Source organism: Triticum aestivum, chromosome 1A (genome assembly GCF_018294505.1).
Source record: "Triticum aestivum cultivar Chinese Spring chromosome 1A, IWGSC CS RefSeq v2.1, whole genome shotgun sequence".
In the NCBI taxonomy this organism is placed as follows: Eukaryota; Viridiplantae; Streptophyta; class Magnoliopsida; order Poales; family Poaceae; genus Triticum; species Triticum aestivum.
Genome location: NC_057794.1, coordinates 25,235,539 through 25,241,135, shown reverse-complemented (window position 1 = coordinate 25,241,135; position 5,597 = coordinate 25,235,539).

Genomic DNA, 5,597 nt, shown 5'->3' with positions numbered 1-5,597 from the left:
GTATATTAAATGCACAATTCGTGATAAAAATTCCTGGCGACAAAGCTGATACTTCCTATATGCCGTCCATATGAACGTTCAGTGGATAGCGTCGCATCTCTGTTGTTTGGCTAGTTTGCTTTACCTCCTTAAAGTATTTTTTTAATAAAAAGGTAGATCATTTTCTACCTTATGCATTCAAAACGGGCAAAAGTACCCGGATGACCAAAGTCATTTACATGAAGGTGATGTTAATGCCGCACACTGTGTGCAGCAGGCCATCACCAGACCTGAATTAGGATACAAAGCACAAGGTGGGAAAAGAAGAGGCAATTCTCAACAGGCTAATTAGGAGCGAAAGCATTTGCCCACAGTAAAAGGTTATGTCTATCATGTGGTTTAGCGCGCAGGCTCCATAGCCTGATGAGATCGGCAACCTTGTGGTATAGTTGTCTCTCGTTCCAAAAGGACCCATCAAACACCTGAGCATTCCTGCCATTCCAAATGGTGACTGCGCATGTTGTGAAGAGAACATGCCACTTAGTGCCGTGTCGAGCCCGCGGCTGTTGTGAACATAAGAGATCTCCTGCTACCATAGAGGATGAGGCAAGTTCTTGTATCTCTAGCTTGGACCATAGGGCTTGTGCTAGCTTGCATCTTAGCAAGATGTGATTCATTGTCTCCACGGCTGGGCATAGATCACATCCATTGTGTGACACAAGTCTGTCCCAATGCTTTTTTAGCATATTGTCTTGAGTGTTGTGTCTGTCCTAGAGGGCAATCCATAAAAAAACACAGTGCTTGTGCGGTATGATCCTGTTCTAGATATATTTAGCTGGCGTACAAAGCTTTCCTCTAAAAGTGAGCAGCTTGTACAAGTATGCAGTAGTAGCACATTTGTTTTCCAAAAGAGGCACTCTGGTGTCTGGCGTACCTTCCTGTAGCTGAACATTACTCAAGATTGCAGACATGCCCTCTAGCTCATGTGTTGCTATGGAAGAGAGGTTTGGATGTAGTTGAATGCTCCATTGCCCATCTCTGAACTGTGAGGCAAATGTGCAGAATTTGGACGTGGAGAAGGAGAAAGGAGTCGGGAAGCATGTCATGAGCCGACCACTGTCGAGCCAGTGGTCGTGCTAGAAGGCAGTACCCCGTCCATCCCCAATCTTGCATTTGGTAGCCTCCATAACCACTCATAAGGTGGATCTGAAGCCTCTCCAGATAGCGGTGTCCCGACTTTGTGGAGACCAGGAGATTTCGTTCTGACAGTATGTGTGTGCAAACCAATTGTAACATGGAGCTTCCCTCTGCTGCAAGATCTTTGCCATGACCTTGCAAACGAGGGCCCTGTTGTGTGCTGCAATGTCTCTTACCCCCAACCCTCCATTCTCTTTTGGCAACGTGACCACTTCCCAAGCGACAAGGCATTGTCCTCCCTTGGCCTGGTTCTTTCCTTGCCATAAGAAGCCCCTCAGGATTTGTTCAACCTTGTCTAGTGATTGTTGTGGCCATAAAAAACAGCTCATGAAGTAGCTGGGGATCGCTGCCAAGACTGCGTTAATCAAAGTGAAGCGGCCCTCCCCCCCCCCTCCCCAAGACAAAAAAGTAGCAGCCAGCCAGCCAGATGCTTGTCCACTTTGTGAATCACAGGCATCAATAGGCCATGCGTGATCTTGCTGAGAGAGAGGGGTAATCCAAGGTATGTGCACGGGAAAGCTGCCACTTGTAGAACATCTGCAATACTCAGGCAGGTTTGTTGGTCAAGGCATACTGGCATAAGGGTGCTCTTGTGGTAATTGATCTTTAGTCCCGTGAAATCACTGAAAGCCTGTAGAATCCGTTTGATAACCCGTGCTTGCTGGATGTCCCCTTGCATTAAGATCAACGTGTCATCCGCATACTGCAGGATCAGGAAAGGGCCATCGCCTCCAAGTGGGTGCTTAAGGTTCCCCGCTTGGTGTTCCCTTTTGCAAAGCTGTTGCAAAACATCGGCGGCCAGAATGAAGAGGTAAGGAGATAGGGCATCCCCCTGCCTTAAACCACTTCTTGATAAGATCCTCTCCCCAAGAGATCCATTGATTATTATCCTGGATGAGCTAGTTGATAGGATATCATGTATCCATCTGACCCATCTGCTTCCAAAGCCTCTGGCTGCAAGGATGAGCTTCAGAGCATCCCAGCTGACACTGTCAAACGCTTTCTGGAAATCTAGTTTGAGCACTAGCATTGGCTTTTTCCTCTTTTTTGCCTGTTGTACCAGTTCGGCTGCGAGTGCAAAGTTTTCAGCTATGAATCTTCCAGGCAGAAACCAGATTGTAGAGGGTGTATGAGGCTGGAGGTGTTTCTGCTTGCTAGTGCTCTGAAACACGCTTAGGCTTTGTTCGGTTGCAAGAGTTTTGAAAAGGATTGGGGAGGATTAAATCCCCTATAAGTCAAAATCCACCTCAATCCCCTCCAAACCTCTTCAAGAGAGGTTTAACCCAACATAGCCTTAGATGTTTCTGTCCTTTGCAAACATGTGATGCAGGAACATTGAGAAGACTTTATGACCTGTTTGTCTGGTTTATCCAGGTGCGGACACCAGAACAGGATAATGCTTGCCACTCAACTGAATGCTTTTATTAGTATGCTTGTAGCTTTATTACTTAATCATCTGGATTGCTGGAAGCCTGGAGGTGCTTCTGGGCTTCTTGTTTTGGCCGATCCGGTACAGCACTTGTTCCGACCAAATAGAAACTTCGTTATCCTGTTGACTACCATAGCTGTTATTTACCCTTGATTTAGGCATGCAGGTTTGAGTAGGATGGAGTAGTTTTCAGTACTCCCTCTATTCACTTTTATAAGGTCTTGAAGGCATTTCAGACAGCATACAAAGAAGCCCATTTTCAGTTGTCTGAAACGACTTATAAGAGTGAACGGAGGATGTATCATTTATTTGTTTTTCATGGAAGTTCAGGTTAGACGGAGTTTGAGACTCCATTTGGTACTGACAGGGCTGTTTCCAGGAATTTAATTAGAGTCCCGGTGGAGGAATGCAAAATGTCAGCCTATTTTTAAATGAACACAGCATACAGCACCAATCTATCTGAGTGCAATGCACAGTAGCAATCTATCAATCTATCTGAATGACGTTTATTATTTATCAATCAATCTATCTAAACACAATTCATCGATCTATACGCATCCACATATAGTAGAACGCAGTTTATTAATTATAATATCAGTGTGACTATGTTCTGTACCAGAATTCAGAAATCAAAGAGCATATGGATGCCAAAATTCAGAACACGAAAAGTACTCGAGCAGACCTGGGTGGACATCGGGGCCTCGTGGAGATCGGGGTCTTGGCCTCTTGGGGAACCAGCCAACTACAAGTGATTCTACAGGATGCAGAAGGCGAGCAGCATCCATGGCGATTGGCGATGAGAAAGGAGGAGGGCTGGAGGCGGAGAAGGGCCGGCGACGATGGCGAGGGCCGAGGACGAGGAGGCGATTGGTCGACGGGCGACAAGGCCCTGCGGCGTGCGTCGGGGATCGGGCGATGCGTGACTGTTGGGCGATCTGGCGTGGCTGGGATCGACCGAGGCACGTCAGCTTGGCTGCGCCGCGTGGCGGCCACCAGGACGCACGAGCGAGGCGTGGAGGACGAGCGAGCATCTCTCTCTCTCTCTCTCTCTTTCTTGTGTGCGGCGATGGACATTGACAAGACTTAGGAAGAGAATGACCCGGAGCCAGAAAAGACGCAACAGTGGAGTCTCATGCGGAGGGAAGTATGAGGATTGGTTGGTTGTGGGTTGAGGTTGCGGGGTGGAGGATGGAGGGATGGTCTTGCCAGCAATGTTGTAGCGCTTGACAGTGAGGCGTGTGAGGCAGCGACGGTGACAGGAGCAGGCATCTCGCCAGTGCTAGAGGAAAATGATGAGAGATTGAAGAAACACTTCGGTCATTGATGTAAATCCAATGAGTACAACTGTTAGAATTGTTTTTAACTGAGTTTTTTTGGGATTTTTTTAGGGGTTTGTGGGGAGTTTGTTGACTGAAGGCTTCAACCTCGTGGGCCAAAAATATCAGCTTTAAAATCTGTGACGGGCATGCGGGTTTTTTTTCTCCCGGATTACAACCATTTGTTTGGCTGAGTGAAAAAATAATTTTGCAGACACACAACCCATTAATTGTTTTTCTTAGAATTTAGAACCCCATTTTCTTTTTTTGAGATAGACGCATTTGTTGGGCGGGGTGAAAAAATAATGTTAGGCTGGACAGAACAATGTAATAAAAAATAAACCTTGTTCAGGCATTTTATTATAAAGATAGATAATTTGCATATGAGTTGCAACGGGAGCATAAATATTCTAATAGATTGAGACACGATTGCACGTCTATTATTACATTGGTCTGTAAAATCTTAACATGTTTTTGTACGGCGTGGGGCGGTGGTCCAATCCCGGCTTCAGTGCTTCCCCTCCGGCGTCGTGGTGGTCCGGCCAACGCGGCCTTGCTCCCGTTGCCTTGCATCTCGCCTGGGCACGGGCTGAGGCATGGTGGCGGCGGATCTGGGGTCTCTTGCCCAGATCCGGTCGATGGTGGGGGTTGCTGGCGTCGGGGGTTCGTCCGCCGTCCCTGGAGGGTGGTGGTGGGGCGTCGTGTTGTGGTGGCGTGGTGGGCTGGAGCGGGCGCTCCCATCGGTGGTTGCGTCGTCTGGAGGGGGCTCTGCCTAGCTCGCGGTCGGCTGGCTCCATGGTGGGGTTGTGGCTCCGGGCGGCGGATCCTCTCGGTGGAAACCGGGGCGGCGGCCCCGGAAAATCGTGCGATGAGGCGGCACGGTGGTGCGAGTTCTGGCCGGCGTGTGGTGGTTGCCGGCCGGCACGGTGGTGGTGGACGCGCTTGTTCCGATGGCGTGTACGGCGGCGCAGCGGCATACGACTTCCCCTTTCCATGGTGATGGCCAAAGGTGACGACTTTGCCCCCCCCCCTCTTCCCAGTTTGCTGCGCTCGAAAGACGTTATGACAAGGCCGAGGAGAAATCCGTGCGCTGCTGTGGCTGTGGGTAATGGCGATGCCTGTGGGCGCCATCTCCTCCTTGGAGGCGTTGCCATGGCCTTGTCCATCCCCTGGTCTCATCGGGGGAAACCCTAGGCTCGGTTCGCCGGGCCAGGCAGCGGCGACGTCACGACATCGTCCCCTTCTTGAAGGCGTTGCCTAGGTGATCGGGGTGTCTTTCGGCGAAGTAACTAGTGTGGGTGTCTCAGTTCGCATCGGCATCGAGACTTGGGGTGCAGGGTTGTCATGTGTTGGTTCTTGCTATGGGCATGAGCATCCGGGGCGCTATGTACTCCATCATCGACGGCTCATCTGCGAGGTCTTCATCGAGCTAGGCTAGCTCTTGATGTCCACTTGCCGATCTCCTAGGCGCCATGGGTGGAGAGTGCGTTGATCTAGTTTGCTTTGATGTTTTTGTCCAGCTCTGAGGTGTTCGGTTTGGTTGGGACGCGGCCTGTGTGCTCTGTGTCCTCCTCTTTGCCATTTGTTCGGCTTGAGTTTGGGCAAGGAAAGTTGTGTGTCGGTGTTGCCTTGGTGGATCACTAGTAGAAAAAGGGTCAAACGTGAAGCACATTAGT